The 23,951-nt window shown below is 40.6% G+C and overlaps 1 protein-coding gene and 1 pseudogene across 5 annotated transcripts in view; one reads left to right on the forward strand and one right to left on the reverse strand.

Annotated features, from left to right (window-relative positions):
• Positions 1 to 23,951, reverse strand: part of DIAPH2 (diaphanous related formin 2) — a 1,499,255-nt gene that overhangs the window by 383,919 nt on the left and 1,091,385 nt on the right. The window lies entirely within an intron of this gene.
• Positions 11,158 to 12,017, forward strand: LOC117360964 (annotated as a pseudogene).

Raw genomic sequence — 23,951 nt, forward strand, 5'->3', positions numbered from 1 at the left:
AACCCAAGCAGATCACATAGTAATTCAGTGCACCTTGCCGGGCATCATACAAATTGTATAAAATTTAAAATGCAGCAGTGCACTTGGTTTTCAATTTGAAGAAATCAGATCATATTACATCCTACTATAGAGAACGTCATTGGCTCCCATTCGAGACCCGTGTATAATTTAAATTTGGGACCCTTTGTTACAAAGTTTTATATGGGAAGGCACCTGAGTACTTATTGGAATTGTTCACCTTGTTCAAAGTGAAACATCCATTACCTCTTTTTGTTTTTCCTCTCGTTCGAGATTGTACGCACATGTTTTTCCAGCGCCTGTTTGCCTATCAGGCAGCTAGCTGAGATAAGGAGTTATATACTTTGTTTACAAGGTTTTGCTTATACACACACTTCAGAAAGTTATTAAAGTGATCTCTATTTTTACAATTTTTAGAAAATTTAAAACAGCTTTATGATTACTCTGCAGGTCACTGGGTTGTCCAGTTTCACTACTCAAAAGGGTCCAGAGAAGATCGACTAAAATGGTAAAGGGGCTGGAGGACTTGCCGTACAGTGAGAGATTAGAGAAACGGGGCCTCTTCTCCCTTGAAAAGAGGAGACTGAAAGGGGACATGATAGAAACATTCAAGATACTGAAGGGAATAGACTTAGTAGATAAAGACTGGTTGTTCACCCTCTCCAAGGTAGGGAGAAAGAGAGGGCACTCTCTAAAGTTGAAAGGGAATAGATTCCATACAAATGTAAGGAAGTTCTTCTTCACCCAGAGAGTGGTGGAAAACTGGAACGCTCTTCCGGAAGCTGTTATAGGGGAAAACACCCTCCAGGGATTTAAGACAAAGTTGGACAGGTCCCTGTTGAACCAGAACATAAGCAGGTAGGGCTGATCTCAGGGCAATGGTCTTTGACCTGGGGGCCACCACGGGAGCAGACTGCTGGGCACGATGGACCACTGGTCTGACCCAGCAGTGGCAAATTCTTATGTTCTTACTCTTTGTGAATCACAACGATCCATGAGGTTTTGCAGTCTAGAAATGAAATGTAATGTATACAGGTACTCAATATGCTGGGTATATTCAGTCCTGCTTTTTTATCAAATCTTTTTGTGCCTTCATCTCTGTTATTAGAGACACCCTTGTGTCTTTTCTCTCTGGAGCAATTGGAGCCATTTTAGTGGAATAAATGACTGCTACGTACTTTGGTTGTTTGTTCTGCCACCAGAGAAAACTACTTCCAACTTGTTTTTTTTTACCTGATGCTATACTGACATTGTTTCAGATAAAACTACACAACAGGGCCTGGCTCCACCCCTTCTTCTCTTTTAGGTATTTTCCAAAATGCTTCACATGCAGCAGATTTTTCCATGAAATACTGAGGGAATGGATTACATCTTGACATGCACATGTCAGTTCCCTTCTCTACATCCTATCCAAAGCAGAGCTTTATATTTGACTAGGAAATAGCTTTAAAACTGCACCATTTTAAAACTATCTGAGCCTCACTCTTGCAGAAGAATCTTATAAGTCCTATTTAAGAGGTGCTCATCTTCATCACAGAATATAGTCTTCTGATAGAAGCCCAGCCACCAATTTTTACAGCACTTAAAAGGAAAATTCAATGCATAAATGATGCATTGGCTAAATTACTATTCATTGTCTACAAAATGATGGATTTTTAGCCTGATGTCTGTCAAACTTTATGGTTATTTAAGCACTTGCTGTATATATTTAATTTATAGCAAGATATTCAACATTTTATAAAGAAAACCTTGAATAAAGGCTTACAAATAATACTGTAAAACACCATGAAAATTACAAACAAAAACTATGGGGCTCATAATCGAAAGAGAAAAATGTTCAAAAACCGGCCTAAGTTGGCACTTGGATGATCGTCAGTCAAAAAACTAAGTACCAATAATAAAACTGGGTTTTGGACGTATTTATAAAGACCTAGGCCTTCATAGTGCCGCTGAACGACCATAGCTAAAGGGGCGTGTCAGGAGGAGTGTCGAGGGTGGGATTTGGACGGGATGTGGGCCAGCTTAGACTTAGTCGTACTGCATGTTTAACCAAAAGTTATACAGCACAGGATTGACGGAACTTGGACTTTTTGACTTAGACCATTTAAAACATGGTCTAAGTCACAAAAAAAACCACCTAAAGTGACCAGATAAGCACTGCAAACACATAATACAGACCCTCACACACTACCCCAGTGATCACTGACCCCCCACCCCCATAAAAAATATTAATCACAACTTGAAAATTGTGCCTCCAAATTTCCCAATAACACATTCCCTTTCTCCATTGGAGCTGGTAAGAATGTATATGAGGGAGATTTCGCAATATTCTAAAGTGGATAATTTTCAACCTGTTAACCTCTATTATGTTCCGAGGGCTACTAGGGAGGAGGGTGCGGAAGAGGAAATTGATAAATTAGTTTCTCCAGATAATTTAGATCTTTCCCAGTTTCTAGAATCATCTAAAGACACAATAACAAAACGTGCTACACTACTGGTAGTCTTCAAGACAGAACTAGAGAAACAAACTATTTTGAAACTATATTTTACTTAAAAACAGGCTCTGTTTTGTGGCCAAATAATTCTCATATTTCATGATGTCTCTAAGCAGACTCAAATTAAGAAGAATCAGTTTCTAGCACTAAGGCCTTGGCTGTGGGCGCAACCTTCTTCTTAAAATTTCCCTGTAAATGCCTTATTTTATATGCAAGTGGTATGTCTTTTTAGACCCAGTCCAGTTAGAAGGTTTTCTGAAAGATAAACAGTTCAAACAATATCTTAGACTTATTTGGTTATTTGAAACTAGGGAGGATTATTGAAGGAATGTATAGAAATAGGCGCCACATTCTGCCTGTTTAACTGTTTTTCCTTACTAAATTTATGTTGCTTTAAGAAAGGTACTGTCGGCCAGATAACGTGGGCTATATCATTGAATGATTTTATTTTTCTATTGTAAATGTTTATGATGATACTGGTGGATTTTCCTGAGTTTATTATATATATATATAAATTGTAACAAATCAATAAAGAAAAAAAAAGAAAATTGTGCCTCCAGAACATCATCACCTGGCAGCCTGGCAATGGAAAGCTTAGTCGTGCTGCACAGAGGCTTCTTAAGCCATCTTGGGGGTGGGTTAGGGACCCATGGAGAGGAAGACCCATGCCCATAAGCCCCTGTAATCACTGCATTGCTGGTTAAACATGTGCACTCCCCTATAAGCCCCCCCAAACCCTTTTTTACTGGCATATAAGTGGCATATAAGGGCTTGCTCTAGGCGTTTTTGACTTAGATGAAAAGTTGGACGAAAATGTGGTATAAAGATGGACGATTTAGCGACTTGGATTATCAGATCGGCAGGACGTATACTTAGACGATTTTCGAAATGAAAAAATCTGGGCCTGAGTGTTTTCTTTTCTTTCTGATGCTGTGAAGAGTTAGTGTTATACAGATGTTATAAAAAAGTCTGTAGAATTTATGAAATCAACAAAAAATATATATACCTTCAGAGACCACCCAAAGTAGAACCTCTATTCTTCAGATCCTTGTCATTTTTAGTAGAAAGCAGTGGCATAGTGAGGGTGGGAGGTGCTGGTGCTCCCTTACCCTCTTCTCTTCCCCATCTCCCTGCTGCTTATGATCCCCTTCTCCCCGTACCTGTGTAGTTTGCCCGGTGCAAATAGCATCTCTAACTTGCTTCCCGTGTCAATGTTGGCTCTCCTTCTGACATCACCTCCTAGTTGCAGGACCTGTAAGTGACAACAGAGGGGAGCGCTGAGGCCAGTTCGAGGAGCAGGATGGAGCTGCTGCTCACACCAGCGAAGAGCTAGAGGTACAGTGGGGATGAATTGAAGAAACATAGAAACATAGAAATTGACGGCAGATAAGGGCCACGGCCCATCCAGTCTGCCCACCCTAATGACCCTCCCCTGCCTTTACTTTAGAAACATAGAAGATGATGGCAGAAAAGGGCTACAGCCCATCAAGTCTGCCCACTCTGCTTACCCACCCCCTGTCTATGCCCTAATGACCCAATTTCCTTATCTTGACCCTCGTAGGGATCCCACATGGGTATCCCATTTATTCTTAAAGTCTGGCACACTGTCTGCCTCGATCACCTGCACTGGAAGCTTGTTCCAATGATCAACCACTCTCTCTGTGAAGAAATACTTTCTGGTGTCACCATGAAATTTTCCACCCCTGAGTTTGAGCGGGTGCCCTCTTGTGGCCGAGGGTCCCTTGAGAAAGAAAATATCATTTTCCACTTCGACACGTCCCTTGAGGTACTTAAATGTTTCGATCATGTCTCCCCTCTCCCTACATTCCTCAAGAGTGTAGAGCTGCAATTTGTTCAGTCTCTCTTCGTACGAGAGACCCTTGAGCCCCGAGATCATCCTGGTGGCCATCCGCTGAACCGATTCAATTCTGCGCACATCTTTACTGTAATGTGGCCTCCAGAATTGCACACAGTACTCCAGATGAGGTCTCACCATGGCCCTGTACAACGGCATTATGACTTCAGGCTTTCGGCTGACGAAACTTCTATTGATACAACCCAATATCTGCCTTGCCTTAGATGAAGCCTTCTCCACTTGATTGGCAGTTTTCATGTCTGCACTGATGATTACTCCTAAATCTCGTTCTGCTGAAGTCCTAGTTAAAGTTTCTCCGTTCAAGAAGTACGTCCTGCATAGATTTCCGCTTCCGAGGTGCATGACCTTACATCTCTTAGCATTGAAGCCTAGCTGCCAGGTTGAGGACCAACTTTCCAATGTAAGCAGGTCCTGCGCCATATAATTCTGTAAACTGCATTCACTTACTATATTACATAGATTGGCGTCATCGGCAAATAGTGTTATTTTACCTTGAAGCCCTTGAGTCAGATCCCCTATGAATATGTTGAAAAGGAGTGGACCCAGAACCGAGCCCTGCGGCACTCCACTGGTCACCTCCGATGTTTTAGAGAGGGTACCATTAACCACCACCCTCTGAAGTCTGCCACTCAGCCAATCATTGACCCATGCAGTTAGTGTCTCTCCTAACCCCATCGATTCCATCTTGCTTAGCAGCCTGCGGTGTGAGACACTGTCAAAAGCTTTACTGAAGTCCAGGTACACGACGTCCAAAGACTCTCCCAAGTCCAACTTTCTTGTTACCCAGTCAAAGAAGCTGATGAGATTGGATTGGCAGGACCTACCCTTGGTGAATCCATGCTGACTGGGATCCCGAAGATTCCCTTCATTCAAGATCGTGTCCAATTTGCTTTTAATTAGTGTTCATGAGTTTGCACACTATTGATGTGAGACTCACCGGTCTATAATTCGCAGCCTCTGCCCTGCAACCCTTTTTATGCAGCGGAACGACATTAGCTAATTTCCATCCAGGGGAACTTTCCCCTTACTTAGGGAGAGATTGAATAGCTCAGCCAACGGTTTCGCCATGACATCGCTCAATTCTCTGAGCACTCTTGGGAGCACTCTTGGGTGCAATTCTCTGAGCACTCTTGGTCCCATGGCTTTGTTCACCTTGAGTCTTGCCAGTTCACTGTAAACTTCACCTGGTGTGAGCTCAAAATTCTGAAATGGGTCTTCTGTGTTTTGTGTTGCCTTCAACTGCGGACCGTGTCCCGGTGCCTCACAGGTGAAGACTGAGCAGAAGTATTCATTCAGTAGTTCGGCTTTATCGGAATCTGCTTCCACGTAACTTCCGTCCGGTCTTCTAAGGCGTACTATCCCGCCTGTGTTCCTTTTTCTGTCACTAATATAACTGAAGAAGGATTTGTCCCCCTTTTTAATGTTTTTTGCCAGAATTTCTTCCACTCGAAGGTGCGCGAATGGCGAGGAAGAAGTGGAAAGGAGCAGAGGGTGGAGAGGAGGAGAGATGCTGGTGCCCCCACCAAGACATTGCCTGGGGCGATCTGCCTCCCCTGGTCCCCATAGTATAAAGCTGCTTATTTCTGTAAGGGTAACATTTTGGCATGTACCACTTCTCTACTACAGCATTTCTTAATTATCTTGCTCACTCATGGAACTAGCAAATAGAAAACAAAGGTCACTATTTGCATTTCAAAATTGACTGTTCCAAGATTGTTGATGTGTTCAAAGTTTTCATTTAAAGATATATACTTTAGAATTTGTTCTGTGCACAAAACATAAAAAGGGACTATTTATTATTTCTGTCAGACTCACTAACTTCAAAATTGGACTTCGATGATTGAACTCAAAAAAATTGGACTTCTTTCTAAAATAATACATTATTTATTTTTACATATTTTAATTTTTCCAGCTTTCAATTTTACAACTCAAGCAATGCAAATCAAAATATAAAAAGGACAAATATATATATACAGAAAAATATATATCCAAATAGGAAAATTATAGTGCTTAACAGTCCACAATCTGGGGAAGAGAGATCCAAAAGTAAAATAAACCCCAAAGCTAGGTCATTCTTAAGAAATTATGGGCCCCTTTTATCAAGTTGAGCTAGAGGTTTTTAGCCAGCATGGTAAATGTTCCAATGCTCCTATGAGCATTGGAGCACTTCCTTCATCAGCCCATGTTAAAAAAAAACACTAACGCAGTTTGATAAAAGGGGGAGGGGTATATAATCTATTGCCATTAAGATGAGACCAAACTAAATCAATGCAAGCTATCTACATCACTAGCTGATACGGGTAGTTCCGGCCTCTTTGCTTCAAGTTGAGCAGGGTCAAAAAAGACATACTTATGTGTAGCATATGTTATGCAGCATTTACATGGAAATCTAAGAATAAATTTAGCACCGAGTAACAATACTGTCTCTAATCCTGCATAGATTTAAGTCAACAACAACACACTCCTAATTTGCCAAACAATCCTAAACTAGAAAAAACAAGGAAGGCAACCAAGTCACATCAAGGTCTGTGAGGGGGAAGCTCAAAGTGTCTAACTTGGCTCACAACTTACAAACCAAATATAATGTAATATGTCAAAGAACATGTCACATTATATGATGTTATAGGGCGCTCTCAGTGTGAACCCTCAGTGATAGGAGCTCAGCTCCGACACTTCACTTCTGGGTCAAGGCCATAAGCCTCCACCCGCACACCATCATCGAGCGCCCTGTGTGTGCAGAAATCAAACCAATCAACAATCAAAGTGAGTAAATGAAACTCAACACAAACAACCTGAGCGACCCCCACACAAACCCTGCCAGCCAAACCCCCTCAAAAAACTCACACAAAATCACAAACAAAGTCAAAAACCATGCCAAAAAGTGAAAATCATATCCAAAAGAAACAATACTTATCCAAAACTGTTACACAATGGAAAAACCGCGCCAGGAGGAAAGGTTCAACCGCGCTGGTTTCGGGAGGAGCCCTTCTTCAGGAACCTGGCCTCCAACAGAACACAAGCAGAGAGGAAGGCTGGAGGGCGGGGTGCCCGGGAGGGAGAGATTTAAGTCAAATCAGGAAATATCAAGATTTTTTGTCCCATGAAAAGCTTTTGTTGATGATGAAAATAAAATCTCAAAATATGTTCATGATCCTGAGGAAATATTTATTTTTAAAGATGCCTTTGGCATTTAATCTTTTAATCCTTAAACTGTTGTTTTAAATATTATATTCTACTGTTATTTGTCTTCCTTATGTTTTTTTCCTTTTTTTGTTCTACTTTTCTATCATGAATTGTATTTCACACACCTTTTTTTACCTTATGTTACAAATATGTTGAACCATTTTTTATTATGTCATTATTTAAAGTTTGAATTGTATTGTATGTTGAACCAATTTTAATATTATGTCATTATTTAAAGTTTGTATTGTATTGTTTCCCACTGAATGTATTTTAAATTGTACATCGCTTTGAATTATGATTTAGCGATTAATTAAAAGAACCATTAAACTTGAAACTTAAACTTGAACTTGAAATACAAAGGTCACTAAAGGGTCTTTTTACAAAGGCGGGCTAAGCGTTTTAGAGCGTACTAAATATTAGCATGCGCTAAACGCTAACGCATGCATGCTAGTCTATGGACGTGTTAGCATTTGGCGAGTGTGTATATTTAGCGCGCGCTAAAATGGCTAACGTGCCTTTGTAAAAGAGGGGGTAAGTCTCATTATCATTATCAGATTTCTCTAGAAAAGCTGTAATATCCAAATTGTCTTGTGAAAAATCTTCCAAACCTCTTCAGTCACAGCTAATATTTACCAACCTCAGACACAGATTGAAACCTTAGAGGGGATATAATAAACCTTAGAAATTAGGTATACCAACTTTAGGTATAAATAAAACCTCTTCAAAATAATTCCTTAAGAGTTGGTTTCTAGAACATATAGGATGTTTAGGGAAATTGAATAAGCAAAAGTTCAAAAATGTATGGAATTTTCCAAATTCTCCAAACACTTATTAATCACAATTTTATCCTTAATCAAGACAAGTCTGTTGCTTCTGTGTTTCTTCAGACTCAGCTTCCACCTTCTGAACTTAAGACAGCAATTTAGTAAAGAAAATCATTCTTAACAACAGGTGTACTAAAATTTGACACAACTTTAGTTAAAGAAATAACTAACATAGTAACATAAGGGTACTTTTACTAAGGCGTGCTAGCCATTTTAGCAAACACTAAATATTAGCATGTGATAAATGCTAATGCGTCCATTATATTGTATGGACGCGTTAGCATTTAGCACGCACTAAAACGGCTAGCGCACCTAAGTAAAAGGACCCCATAGTAAATGACGGCAGATAAAGACCTGAATGATTCACCCAGTCTGCCCAAACATACACTCTCTATAATTTAATGATTTAATTTAAATGGTTCTTTTTCTTAGATATTTCTGGGCCAGAAACCCAGAGCTCTGCCCAGTACTGTGCATCTACTAGAGTCTCTGTCAAAGCTCATTCCAGCCAAATGTAAAGAGGATAAAGCATCCCACATAGAAACTAGTGAAATCTTTTCAGGCTAGGCCAAAGGTGTCAGCATCTTCAGAGATTCCAACTGTACTTCTAGAAGAAGCTCCAAAAGCAAATTCTACCTGAAGTTAAAGAAGCCTGGCCTAATTGATCCGGTTCTTCTTCTCCCCATGAAACTGTACCAGGAACCTCCTCTCATTAAGAGCTTTCCTCCATTGCTACCTCACCGACATGCAATGAGGATTACTGCAGCTCAAAACTTACAGCACTGTAATGTTGGTGGGATGCTTGCCGCTGTTCCAGGTTTAGCGTGATCTCAGCATCTCCCATTATCACTGTTTCTTACAGCTTTGCAAGAGGGACCAGCGTGGTAGATCAGGAAAGACCCTCTGTGATGGATAACTGAAGGTAGGGAAGATTCACCTGAGACTCGGAAGGAAAGTCTCTCTGCTTTCCTTTTCGTTTCCTGCCCATTTCCTACAAACGAGAAGGTTCAGAGTTGCTCTCTCTCATGTCTCTTGTTAGGCAGTCATCTTGGATCTCCAAGGAATACATTATTTGGAGGATTATAAAGAATAGGCTGCTTGATTTTGATAAACATTCATGTTTCTATTTGATTAAACCTCCATGTTTTGAGAAAGTATCTTGCTACTACACGATCTTGAAGCTGCTTCCTGTAAGACTTTGCCCCACATTGTATTGCACAAAGTTGAAAGGAAATTATCTTATTGTAGAGTCCAAAACCGAAGTTGACCAGTACTAATACTGCCCATTTTCTCTAGGACCAAATCATTAAAAAATAACATTACCTGGAAGCTTGCATTTTGTAAATTGATTAATTTTCCATAAAATGATAAGAAAAATAAACTTTTCTACTGTTTATACAGATAATGTACACTAGTTCAGTTTATGAGTTTGGTAGAAATGGGGGCTGTGTCAGATACTCTACTTTTTGACAGATTTCCTAGGGCATATTGTATGCATTATATAGAGAATTCCTTGAGAAGATCAATTGTAAATGGCAGCATTAGCCACATTTGTACCAGTCTTGAAAGTACACACGTTTCCATTCTGAAAATGACCTAAAGAATAAGCAACCAAAGATACTTACCCATCATCTCCCATATTCCATAAATAGTGTTTTGAGTTGTGTGTGCAAATTTGGGTCTATGCCCAAACTGTGCACACAATTGCTCAATGAGCCAATTAGCGCTGATAAATTGGCTTCTTAACAAGCAACCCTTAACATTGATCAGTGTCATGGATTAAAGTCATCTCCACATTAAAGCCATCTCCACTAACCACTAGATTATCCCTCTGCTCTGCAAGGACATCTATGTGGTCATTTTTGTACATTATTATTATTATTATTATTGATTAAAGCTTAATTTGGAAAAAACAAAATTCTTTATAGCTTCATCACACCCGCTTGACATTAAATCATCACTGTGCATCAATAAACTCAGTTATCCTATTCAATCTACTATGAAGGTATTGGGTGTAACATTGGACCAGAACCTAACCATGAAAGACCAGGTGGACTCCTTGGTTAGAAAGGGCTTTTTCACTCTCTGTAAGCTTATTTTGATGTTTCATCATTTAGAATTCTGGTACAGTCCCTTTTACTGAGTCAACTTGATTACTGTAATATCAAGAACATGCAACAATTACAACTGGTACAAAGTGCGGCGGTCAGGCTAATTTTTGGTTTGAAGAAGTTCGATCACGTAACACCTTCCTACCGACTTCTGCACTGGCTGCCGATGGAAGCATGTGTGAGGTTCAAATTTGGATGTTTTTGCTATAAGGTACTATTCAGATTAGCCCCTAAATATATAACTGACCTCTTCTCTTTCACAACCAATAGACATAAGAGAAGCTCACACTTGAATTTTGTTTCTCCACCGGTTAGAGGATGTAAATTTAAAAAACATCATCAATATCTTCTCGCACATCAGGCAGCATTATGGGGTAAAGACCTGGAACAACTACTTATGCCTACTACTTATAGGGAATTTAGGAAAAACCTAAAAACATATCTGTTCCTGAAGTATTTAGGTAACTGACCTGTACAATCTTAGTCCACAATATCTGATCTCTAGAGCTGTTAATCACTAGCTTTTAACTTTGTTAATTCTACTCAATTTGTAGCATCTCTTAATCATTGTAAACCACATAGAACTTCACGGTCCTGCGGTATATAAACTGTTATTTTTATTATTATTACAAATGCTGTTAAGATTGTCAGAGATAGAAGACAATCAGCATGTGGTAAAGCTAAAGGAAGTGTTCCCCCATGGCACAGGTTTTGTGCTGATCTTTGAGTACATGCTATTTGACCTTTGAGAGGTCCTACGCAATTCGGAGCAGCCACTGACATAGTGTCAGGTCAAAGGTTATATGCAAATGCTGCTGAAGGGCATGGCATTCTGCCATGAGAACTCCATCATGCACTGAGACTTAAAACCTGCCAGCCTCCTCATCAGCTCCACAGGACATCTGAAGATTGCAGACTTTGGACTTGTGAGAGTGTTCTCCAGTGTATAGCCTCAGGTGGCCACTAGATGGTACCAAGCCTCTGAGATTCTATATGGTGCTCGGAAGTATGATGAAGGTGTGGACCTTTGGGCGGTAGGTTGCATCTTTGGGGAGCTACTCAATAATTTGCCCCCTTCCCTGGAGAGAATGATATTGAACAACTGTGCTGTGTGCTGCGGATCCTGGTCACCCCCAATGAGAAGATCTTGCCAGAAATCACAGAACTCCCTGATTACAACAAGATCTCATTTAAGGAGAACCCAACCATACCACTGGAACATATTATACCAGATGTATCTGCTCCAGCCCTGGACCTATTCAAGTGCTTCCTAATGTACCCATCCAAACAGAGGATCTGGGTCACAGAGGCCTTGTTGCACCCATACTTCTTTACAGAAAAACTGCCTGCCCATCACTCAGAGCTCCCCATCCCCCAGCACAGTGGGAAGAAAACCCAGCAACGTCTGCAGCATCAGCACAAATACTGCATTGATCAGCCCCTGGAAGAATCTGTGGTTGATCCACACACAAATCAATTTCATGTACTTATATTGTCACTTATGTGCTAAAATGACTTTATAAGAATTTACTCTATCTTCATATGTGGCAAATACGATTATTCTTGTTCTTTATTGTATATAGGGAAGGTTAAAATATTGCCCAAGATCTAGGGTTACCAGACGTTTGGATTTCCCTGGACATGTCCTTCTTTTGAGGATATGTCTGGGGGTCCGGACGGCTTTTCAAAACCCGGCATTTTGTATGGGTTTTGAAAAGCTTCCAACATCAGGTCGGCATCTGCGAACACGCGGATGCAACACGCTGACATCATGCGCAACATCATTGCATTGCATCTGCGCATGTGTGGATGCCGTCCCGACGCACAATCAGGTTAAGGGTTGGGGCTGGGGGCAGGATGTGGGCGGAAATGGGCGGTCTGGGGGTGTGGCCATGGGTCCGATTTTGCTTCAGTAAAATCTGTGTACTCTACCAAGATCCATACTATGTCACACAAAAAAATGTCTGAATATTAGAAAACAGCCAATGCCTTTGGATGAGTATTGTCTACAGTTTCAACATTCACTTTTAGGATTTAGAGTGTTGAAAATTACAGAATGCATCACCCCTAACTGAAAGATATGACCAGGAAGCCAGATATAAGGAGTCTGGATTTTCACTTTACTATCCACAAACGCTAGTATTGAGTACCTTTAAACTGACTAAAATGATCTAAAATATATACAAGTATGTGTAACCAATGTCAGCAGCACCATGATGGCCTGAGTCACACTGATAGATATGCACGCATTAGTCTTATAGGGTGGTGTTGTGTAAATGGTTTGCACTAAATGGCAGCCATTTTAAGTACTGACTGTAATTTTCATTTTTATAGAGCAGAACTAAGCTAATGCTGATGTTATGCTGTGAAATTTATTAGCCCCTGATGCAGTAACCATGACACATGGCATGTAGGGACAGCTTAATTGAACATTTAAATTCTAAGGCTGGATATGTGAATTTTCAGACATCATTTTGCTGCCAAACATTAATTTAAACTAAGTAATTTATTAGAGCCATATGCAGTAAGAGGGTAATTTTATAACAGCCTGCCTAGGTTAATTCATTGGGAAAGAACCTGCTTTTTGCCTGTTCAGAAAAATATCAAAAATCCTGCAGAAATCTTGCCTATGTATACATGTCCTTATTAGGCTGATTGACCTCTAGCATCACAAGACTATCACTAGGGGGTCAAAGGTGTCATTTTGAACCTAGAATTGCAGGAGCAAGAACAAACATGGATTACTCTGGTTCACACTACATCAACAGGGCCCCCCAGTACAGCTGACATAGGAATTGGGGATGAAGGAGGAAGTGCTTTTGGGGGGGAAACATGGGGTAGGGGTGTTGTCTGATAGCACCTATCAGGGGGAGGTCATGTTCAGAGGACATTTATGTCCAGAGAGGGGCACCAGAGAGAGAGTGTTGGATGTTTGGGAGGGTGTTGAGGGAGTGGTGACACTGGCCTTTACACTTGACCATACACGCTGCCACTTATCCATACCTCGGGCAGGTGTAAAAACCCAACATATGTAAATGTTTTATATCAATGTGTTCCTCTCTAAAATAGGAAATGTATGCTGATAATTTAGGCCTACTCAGACCACTTCTTTTCTATGCCCTAATCATAGCTCCTTAAAATCTCTGCCTGGTGTGGATCCCCACATATGAACAGCAGCTTTCCAAAATCAGTACAGTAATGCAAGTGTTTTGTAAGACAAGCAAAACATTTTATTAAAGTTTAACTTGATATACAAGCATGGTCTTGCAATACAAGTCCATACAGTATACACACATCACATCACCACAACTGAGCCGATGGTTCTTCTCTCTCTCTCTGACACTGCAGGAGTGTAGTGACTGTTCTAAACAAGGAAGGTCTTGCAATACGAATACATACAGTATTTTGTATTAAAGTTTTTGGGTTGTGGAGTTGTTTCTATTATTTCTTACGGGGAAATTTGCTTTGATATACGAGTGTTTTGGATTACAAGCATGTTTTCAGAACAAATAATGCTCGTAAACCAAGATTTTACTGCATTTATATATGCAGGTAATCTACATATATTTAGAAGCCACTATTTACACAGGAGGATGCATCTAAAATAAGGGCCAAAATATAAGAGTCTTAGGCAACAGCATATCTTGGATTGAAGTTGCTAGTTTATGTGTATGTGTGTGTGCGTGGTGGTGGTGGTGGGTTGTTGTTGTTGATGTTGTTTTACCAATATACATTTCTGTACATAGGGAAGGTCATTTTCAAAAGCATTTCTGCAGGTACAATAATGCTTTACATACAGGAAAAACAAAAACAAAAAAACACTTTATAAAATTGTGCAACTAATAAGCTCCTAAATTTATCCACACTGAAAAGAGAAACACAGTTACTATTCTATAAAGTTAGCACTTAAGTGCTGCAGCATATAACTATGAGAGGAGTATGGACATAGGAGGGGGACTGGCAAGCATTTACACACCAACCCCCAAATTCTATAAATAGCGCACAAATTTCTGTGTGCAAAACTGCACAAAATCCTGAGATGCACATGCTATTAAATTGGCTAATGAGCTATTTAATGCTAATAACTGGGTGCAGTCAATTATTGGAGTTAATTGGCAACCATTTTGATTTGCGTGAACATCTTGATAAGTGCTATTCTCTAAAGATCCACATACAAATCTTATACCATGTAATCAAAAAGATGCATGGTCATGGGAGGGTCAGGGATGTTCACTAAAGATGTGCACAGCCACATCTACATTATGCACATATTTCAGTGGCTTAATTCCAATAAAAGACTTGTATCCATTTGTTGGTTGCAACATCTTCATTGCCTCTTTTTGCTGTTTCACTTGGTGTAAATCTTTGTTTCCATTTGGTACAGAAATTTGGTAGCAGCAATTGCCTCTAAGCGTTATTCTATAAATAGTGCTTAACTTGAACCACTGTTTATAGAATAGCATTCCCTGTGAATATTTTCAGCACCATTTTAAGAGTACCATTTACTGAATCTAGTCCTAAGTTTTTAGAACAGAAACATAGAAATAGAGAATAGTTAAGCTCTGGAACACATTGCCAGAGGATGTGGTAAGAGCGGATAGCGTAGCTGGTTTTAAGAAAGGTTTAGACAAGTTCCTGGAGGAAACATCCAGAGTCTGTTATTGAGAAAGACATGGGGGAAGCCACTGCTTGCCCTGTATTGGTAGTATGTAATATTGCTACACCTTGGGTTTTGGCCAGGTACTAGTGACCTGGATTGGCCACCGTGAAAACGGGATACTGGGCTTGATGGACCTTTGGTCTGACCCATTAAGGCTATTCTTTTTTATTTATTTTTAATTTTCACAAATATATATTAAGCATTATACACTTGTACAGAAAGGTAGAGTAAGCTGATGTTATTAATAATATTGAGCTTTTAATAATATTAAGCTTTTAATTGTATCATAGCTGTGATTATATTAATATATATTAATAATATTGAACAATAATTTAACAAAGGAAACAAAAAAATATGCTTAATCTATCTCAAGTCCTCAATTGGAGATCCAAGATTAATTCAGAGTGATAACAAAGGAAAACAAAAGTTAATAGACCTATCAAGAATTACAGTCATTCAGATATGATGTGATGTGTTATTTCACTTCTCTCCCAAGGCGTTTAAGTGATATAAAACTGGATAACTGTGAAGGCTCTAAGAAAATATACTTTAGGGACTGATATCTAATCATACACTTGCAGGGAAACCTTAAGTGGGAAAACACCTCCTATCTCTGTTACTGTTGGTCTCAAAATCAAAAACTGTTGTCTCCTTTTTTGTGTCTCCCTTGAGACATCAGGGAATATCTGGATTTTATGTCCCAAGAATTCCTTTGATCTGTTCTTAAAGAACATCCTTAAAATCCATTCTTTACCTGGTAAAAGCGCTACCGTCAACAAAAGTGTAGCTGGAGAAGCGAGAGAAGTATCAGATGTCTCCAATAAATTGGAAACATCCAGTAGGGTCTCTTGTTGATTTTCATTTTCAGGATGTTGTTGATCTATTTTCTGTGGCAAATAATAAACTCGAATAAAGGGAGGTATAGTTTTCTCTGGTACATTCAGCACTTCTTTAAAGTACCTCTTCAGCATTTCTATTGGAATAATAGTAGGTAACTTTGGGAAATTTAATATATGTAAATTATTTACTCTACTTTGATTTTCCAGAACTTCCAATTTTTTCCTTAGAAAAATATTATCTGTTACCAATGCTTCCTGAATTTTTTTTACTGAATTTACCTCCAAGGAAACTTTAAATAAATCAGCCTTAATTGTTGAAGTATCTTGTTTTAAAGTAAAAAGTTCTTTTACCTTTTTATTCAGTCTCTCCCCCAATTCGTTTACTTGTGGTGCAATTGAGTTTCCCAAATTTACTACAAGGTCCCATAAAACGTCCAGAGTAACTTCGGGGGTTTAGTTACTGTTGCAAAGATACAAGTGGTAAAGAGAGTTTCTCACTTCCCAGTCATACCTCTTGTCTGCCTCGGTCCGTCTCCGCTATAATTCCTTCCTCAGGCGGTCTCTCCGGGGAAACCAAAATCCCCTCGGAATCCTCCAAAAAGCCCTCACCAGCCTCCCGTGACTCAAACATTGCCTCCTCGGACATGTTAAGCTCACATGGACAGCTTGCTCTCTGAGGCTTAGGGGGCGGTGTTCTGATGTCAGGACTCAAGGTGGCGTTAAGCCAAGGGAGACCAACAACAGTGTCACTCCTCGCTGGTGTCTCCAGTGGGTGATTTCCCGACAACCCTGGTTCCCGCTGCAGGCACCACAAAAGTTCATCTATGGGGCCGATTGGAGGTGCTGCTGGGCATCAGGAGGCACTACCGACGCTCCTGCCCCTCCATTTCAGCATAACTGCAGGAAATTCTCTCAAAGAGAAAAGAAGATTAGCAGCGTCTTCTCAACAGCAGTCTGTTGCGGCCATCTTGGATCGCCCCATCACCCCAGTAAGGCTATTTGTATGTTCTTATGACGACAGATAAAGGCCAAATGGCCCATCTAGTCTGCCCATCCACAGTAACCATTATCTCTCTCTCTGAATGCTGTCACTTACACGCTTAGCTACTAAATTTAGATGTGAACATTCATGTCTGCCATCATACACATAGAGAGTAAATGCCAATGATTGGGCTAGGGTGAGAAATGGAGCCAGGAAGATGTTAAAAAGCATGAATGATAGTACAAAATGCCTGAAGGTAATGTAAATGGTTCCGATGTAGTGTTATGATGAAGAACTTTATGTGATTGGTGATGGCACAGTCTATTTAGGAAAGTTGATGGTCTACTATATCAAAAGCAAATAAAAGTCTATAGATAGAAGAAATACTGATCAATTTTAGTCTAAATATTGATGAATAAAAGTTGCAATGCTCAATAAAGCTGTCTCTGTACTGTGGCGTTTACAAAACCTTGTCCGATTTAGATTTAAGATGTTTGTTTTAGTAATAAAGTCTTGTAGTTGTTGAAGGATTCTTCTATTTTTGAGAAAGAAGTGAGTTTTGCAATTGGACAATAGTTATTGCAGGATGATATAAGTTTTGTGGGGCTGAATACTGACACTTAACCGGACTCTGCCCCAGAACGCCCATAAGTTAGCCTCTTTTGAATTTGATGCTATCTGGTCCTTTTCAGTAAAGAAAATCAGTCAAATCCAACTGAGAGTGACCAGATACCTGTAAACAAGCAATTTAACCAGTAAGAGACCATTTCCAGATGGTTGAATCATTCTGAATATTGTTTGGACACATGTTTATTTTTCTTGAAGGTGTCACAGAAGCCAGTTGCTAGAAATACTTTGGGAGTATCCAACAACCATTGGGGAATTACCTCTCCAGTTGAATGCTGCTCTATAGGATCAATTTTCTGAATCCATGATCTTTTTAGACATAACTATGCATTCCCCTTCTGAAATGGTGTGTACACATTTATATTTTAGCCCCACCAAAAAGATGCCAATATATCCCCCTTACGACTTACATATTTTATAATTTTAGATGTATATATATTCTGGTTTTGTAAAATTGAAATTTATAGGTTTATATAATCTTAAACCCAAATAGTGTTTCTAAAATATGCACTGTACTTGCACCTTCCTTCCACCCTCTGCCCAAACAACTATAGGCAGGTCCTCATTTTAAAGCAGGTGCTTTTGCAGTGGTCATTTTGTTTAGATGCCTTACCAGTACCTAAATGAGTAAAGTACCTCAGAATGGGCACAGGCTTTACCCCCCTCCTTTATAATTATTCTCAATATGCACTGAACGTGTATTAAGAATAGGAGAAAAAACAGTATCAGGTAAGAGAATGGATTCTGAGAACTGATAAATACCATTCTGGGTATCAATAATAGAAACCAGCATCTTTATTTGTAAACAATACTCTAAGCAATATGAAACATCATTACCCAGGAAGGAAAATTTTCCTACAAGGGATATTACATTTGAGAAACTTGCTAAAGTTAATTTTCTGTTTTCAGCTACAGAGAGATGCAAAACACTTGGATATAACTTCATTTACGCTTAGTATTCTATTTCTTCAAAGTGAGCAGAAAATAGTACTGTAGGGTGGAAAGCAGATAACTCTTCTTGATTAGGAAGAAAAAGAATGCATATTTCAGTATAGTTGGCAGAACCACTTTGTAACTTTCTTATCTGTTGCAGTGGATCATATTGATGATTTAGGGTCTGATTTAGTACGCTTATTTTCACTCAGACAGAGAATAAAAGAAAAGAGGTAGTAAATCAAGACCTTAGAACCAATGTTTCGTATATCAATATATGAGAGCTTCCTTGCTGTGAATATAAAGGATAAATACCAAATTCAATTCCTTGATGTGTAATAGACTAGCTGATGCCCCGGCGTTGCACGGGTATTTAATTATAGCAATAACACTGTAAATGGATTCAAATAAAGATACTTTATAGTGGTGAATGAAATTATTGTTTTACAGCTTAATAAAAAGTACAATATTCAAATTATAATGTGAAATATTTGACAAAATGAATACAATACAACTAACGCAAAACGTGATTATAAACAACATTTTTAGTTTCACCTCCAGGAGCAAGAACATATAAATTGTTGGGTGAACCCACCCTTGAGCAAGCAACATAGAGTTGTGGGCCGAGAGACCCCCAGAACATATCACCCCAGGTAGTGAGGGATCTGCATACCAAGTTTCGTTCAAATCGGTCAAGCCGTTTTTGAATTACTGTGAGAATGGCAGCTTTTTACATTTTTTCCATTGACATGAATGGGTGATATCTGATATTCTGTTTGTAGCTCCGCCCATTTATGCAGGTGGGCCGCGAGACCCCCAGAACATATCACCCCAGGTAGTGAGGGATCTACATACCAAGTTTCGTTCAAATGGTCAAGCAGTTTTTTAAATACTGTGAGAATGGCAGCTTTTTACATTTTTTCCATTGACATGAATGGGTGATATCTGATATTCTGTTTGTAGCTCCGCCCATGTGTGCAAGTGGGCCGCGAGACCCCCAAAACATATCAGCCCAGGTAGTGAGGGACCTGCATACAAAGTTTTGTTCAAATCGGTCAAGCCGTTTTTGAATTACTGTGAGAATGGCAGCTTTTTATATTTTTTCCATTGACATGAATGGGTGAAATCTGATTTTATGTTTGTAGCTTTGCCCACGTGTGCAGGTGGGCCGCGAGACCCCCAGAACATATCATCCCAGGTAGTGAGGGATCTGCATACCAAGTTTCATTCAAATTGGTCAAGCCGTTTTTGCGTGATCGCGGCACATACACACATACATACCTCCGATTTTATATAAATAGATTTCTGCTAATAAACCTACTGGATTACAACCACATTACCTGAGAAAGGGGTCCTTATAGTTATAGTTTATTAACTTATATTCTGCCTTTATCCTAAGTGGCTAACAAGATAACATAGATAGTTTAAAAAAAAAACACAAATTACAATATTGTGGCAAACCTAGCTCTCCTCCTAGCTTTGTCACAGGAGTAACTAGAAAGAACAATAAGCTCCAATGCAGGAGAGCTGACCAGGTTGGCTCTGCAGAGTGTGACAGCGCTGACCTCCCTTGCACCGAGATTGGTGAGTCCGACAGTGACAGCCAGGGAGAGTACAGACCAGTTGCAGGTTACTCTTCTAAGCCGGCTGTTAGAGCTCATAAGACCTCAGGGAACATGAAACTACATCTCCCAGAAAGGCAGAGACCTGGGAAGTTGTCATGTGACCAGTCACAGCTGCTTCCCCCTCTTTAGAGCAGGGAGGGGTGATTTGGAGCCTGTTAAAACGAGGCAGCTGAGACCCAGAGAGGGGGAGGAGCAGAGGAACTGGGAACGTGATCCAGAGAGGCAGCATGATTTCTCTGCCCGGCTGAATGCTGATGAGCTGGGGAAAGAGTGGGAGATGGTGGACCTTTCAGAAGAGTCTGAACCCACCATTGAGAAACAATTTGAAAGCTGTGAACCTATGGATATTGGTTTGCTCAGTGAGCCTAGTGAGAGGCTAGAAGTCATGGACACAAGCTGAAAAGGTGGGAAGTGTTTGATACTTTTTCTTACCTGTTTCTTTTGGTGAAAACCTGAGACTGAGTTATTTTTGGTGTACAGCAGAATTGTCTCACTTTTCAGAGCTAGATTGTGAAGAATGTTGTTACATTGTTTATAGCCTTAAACTGCTTGAACATTTAAGTACGGAGCCTTTTTGCTTACGCTCTTCTCCACACAGCTGGAGACTAACTGCTGCTGATAAGCTACTGCAGGGAATGCCAGTCACGGAGGAACTCCATTTGAATAAGTTCCTTGGCAGCAGTCAGCCAGTGTCAGAGCTCTCCAGCTTTAACAGTTTAGAGACCCCAATGGTTCACTGATGAGGTCTTGTACCGCGTCAAGGAGAAGAAAAGAGCATTTCTCTCATACAAACGCACGGGGGAGAAAGAAGCAAACATTGAATACAAGACAAAGTCTGCAGTGGTCAAAACAGCAATCAGGGAGGCCAAACTTCGAATGGAAGAAACTCTAGCGAAGAACATTAAGAAAGGGGACAAATCCTTCTTCAGGTACATTAGCGACAGGAAGAAGAACGCCAGACGGGAATTATGTGGAAACAGATTCCGATAAAGCCAAACTGCTGAATGATTACTTCTGCTCAGTCTTTACCTGCGAGGCACCAGGGCACGGGCCACGGCTGGAAACAAAGCAAAGCATGGAAGATCCATTTCAGAATTTTGAGTTCACAACTGCTGATGTTTACAGAGAACTGTCAAGACTCAAGGTGAACAAAGCCATAGGACCGGACAATTTGCACCCAAGAGTGCTCAGAGAGCTATGCGATGTTCTAGCGAAACCGTTAGCCATGCTCTTCAATCTCTCCCTAAGTATGGGGAGAGTCCCCCTGGACTGGAAAACAGCTAACGTCATTCCTCTGCACAAAAAGGGATGCAGAACAGAGACTGCAAATTACAGACCAGTGAGTCTCACATCAATAGTGTGTAAACTCATGGAAACTCTACTTAAAGGTAAATTAGACACGATTTTGGATGAGGGGGACCTAAAGGATCCCTGTCAACATGGATTCACTAGGGGTAGGTCATGCCAATCCAATCTTATCAGCTTCTTTGATTGGGTGACGGGAAAGCTAGATTTGGAGAGTCTCTGGACATAGTATACTTGGATTTCAGCAAAGCGTTTGACAGTGTCCCACACCGTAGACTATTAAACAAGATGAAATCGATGGGTTTAGGCGAGAAGCTAACTGCATGGGTCAATGATTGGCTGAGTGGAAGACTTCAGAGGGTGGTGGTCAACGGCACCCTCTCTGAGACATCGGAGGTGACTAGCGGAGTACCGCAGGGCTCAGTCCTGGGACCATCCCTTTTCAACATATTCATAAGGGACTTGACCCGAGGGCTTCAGGGTAAAGTAACACTGTTCGCCGCCGCCGCCAAACTATATAATATAGTAAGTGAAAGCAATCTCAAGGACAGTATGACGCAGGATCTGATCACGTTGGAAAACTGGTCATCGATATGGCAGCTGGGCTTCAACGCTAAGAAATGTAAGATCATGCATTTCGGCAGCGGAAATCCATGCAGAACTTACACCTTGAATGGAGAAACACTAGCTAGGACTTCAGAAGAATGGGACTTGGGAGTAATCGTCAGTGCAGACATGAAGGCTGCCAAACAAGTAGAGCAGGCCTCATCCAAGGCAAGGCAAATGTTGGGATGTATCAATAGAAGCTTCATCAGCCGCAAACCTGAAGTCATAATGCCGCTTTACAGAACCATGATGAGACCTCACCTGGAATACTGTGTGCAATTTTGGAGACCACATTACCGTAAAGATGTGCTTCGAGCTGAATCGGTCCAGCGAATGGCCACTAGAATGGTCTCCGGACTCAAGAGTCTCTCATACGAAGAAAGACTAGGCAAATTACAGCTCTACACTCTTGAGGAGCACAGAGAAAGGGGAGACATGATTGAGACATTTAAGTACATCACAGGTCGTGTCGAGGCGGAAAGCGATATATTCTTTCCCAAGGGACCCTCGGTCACAAGGGAGCACCCGTTCAAACTCAGAAGAGGGAAATTTAATGGTGACACCAGGAAGTATTTCTTCACAGAAAGGGTAGTAGATCACTGGAACAAACTTCCAGTGCAGATGGTCAAGGCCACCAGCGTGCTCGACTTTAAGAATAAATGGGACATCCACATGTGATCCCTACGGGGGTCGAGTTAAGGACCTGGGTCATTAGCACTCAGACTTGATGGGGTGGGTCGGAAGAGTGGGCAGACTTGATGGGCTGTAGCCCTTTTCTGCCGTCATCTTTCTATGTTTCTACTTTTGGCTTATGAAAAGTTTAGTCATGCAACAAGAACTGTGTGTATGTTTCCTTATTGCTGAACTTACCTTTACCTATTTAGGCTGGTGAAAAGGACTGAGCTGTAGAAATTGAAGTCCAGCCATAGTTTTGGTTTTTATGTTTCTTTTTCCTTTTTTGATTTTGGAAGTAAGGGTCATTCTGACAGTGGTGAAACCAGTGTGGCCAGGTTGGCCTAGCATGTATGTTTTGGCTTTTTGCACCAATGTATTGGAAAATATTATAGCCTGCTAAGAACCTCAGAGCAACCTGACTCAGGGTCAGGAATAAAAGTCTAACTTTATTTTTGAACCTCTTTGAGTGTGTGTGTATTCCTTGCTTGCTTGCTTGCACTGTGGACATTTTACCTGCTGTTCTACCCTAGGCTGTTGCCTAGGGGGCCTGAAGAATTCCCTAGTTGGAGGGAACAAGCTGGGAGCAGTAACGGTCGCGGTGAACCCAGCTCGCTGCGTTGATCAGGAGCCCGGGGGTTGCGACAATATACAGACAGAAAATATGGAGAAGTCCAAAAACTGAAGTCGCAATGAGTTGTTGTCAAACAGATGTTGTTTTAGCAATTCCTTAAATACATACAAGTTCTTCTGGTGTAAAATGATCACAGGAAGCTTATTCCAATTTAGGGAGCTGCACGTGAAAAGCAATTCTTCCTTACAAACTAAGGGCCTGATTCTGTATAGGTCGACAGTCTCAGCAGCTGCCTAAGTAGTGGCTGTCAATCGCATTATGAATCGCACACCGGTGTCTGATACAGAATCACATCTAGGTTGATGCTCAGAAGCATTACCCCCATTTCTCTAACCAGTGCCAATCAGAGAATTCCATCCGATCACAATGATGTACGCCAGGGTTTTCCAGTCTACATTTCAGCCGCCCGCCTATCTTTGCTGAGGGGGTATCCTGAAACTAGATAGCCTTTTGCCATCAGCTGATCATGGCAAAGGAATCCCTAATCAGCTGAGCTGGCAAGACTCCCCGAAGCCAGGGAAATTTCCCTGCCATGATCAGCTCATCCGGTTGTGACGGGAG

The sequence above is a fragment of the Geotrypetes seraphini genome, chromosome 5 (genome assembly GCF_902459505.1).
Source record: "Geotrypetes seraphini chromosome 5, aGeoSer1.1, whole genome shotgun sequence".
Taxonomy (NCBI): domain Eukaryota; kingdom Metazoa; phylum Chordata; class Amphibia; order Gymnophiona; family Dermophiidae; genus Geotrypetes; species Geotrypetes seraphini.